This window comes from Ovis canadensis, chromosome 14 (genome assembly GCF_042477335.2).
Source record: "Ovis canadensis isolate MfBH-ARS-UI-01 breed Bighorn chromosome 14, ARS-UI_OviCan_v2, whole genome shotgun sequence".
Taxonomy (NCBI): domain Eukaryota; kingdom Metazoa; phylum Chordata; class Mammalia; order Artiodactyla; family Bovidae; genus Ovis; species Ovis canadensis.
The window spans coordinates 72,963,353-72,963,879 of NC_091258.1; positions in this window are offsets into that span (position 1 = coordinate 72,963,353).

Below are 527 nucleotides of genomic sequence, written 5' to 3' on the forward strand. Positions count from 1 at the left end.
CAAGTAGTCTCTGAGTTTATTGGACTGTTGTGTGGTGAGCTCTAAGAGCTTGGCTTTGGAAATCATTGATCAAATGCATTTGCTACATGCGTTTCATGATGGTCTCTGGGAAGAAATCAATGAGATGAAGGGACCGACTTCATTAGGCACAATTCATTCACATCCCTGTTCCCTAGAAAAACACACAGCCTGAATTACAGAATTCAATAGTGTGTGTGAATTAGCAACAGGGAGGGGAGAAAATAATGTAAAAGTAGGACATGACTCATCATGGTCAGTAGGATCAGGAAGCCCTTCCGTACATAGTCCAGCCTGTTATAAAACATAATGTTCTACCAACTGGCCTTGAACAGAGTAGGCAAGATGTTAAAAGGCCTGGGCTTTTCGTAGGAGGAGAGGGAGAGTTACCAGGGACTGATGGTGTGCTAGGAACAAAGCATAGGAATAGGGTCATGTTCTCTATTGGATAGAAATAACTGTTGTATCCATGATTAAAGAAGACTTACTTTTATTTGTGGAAATTGAAG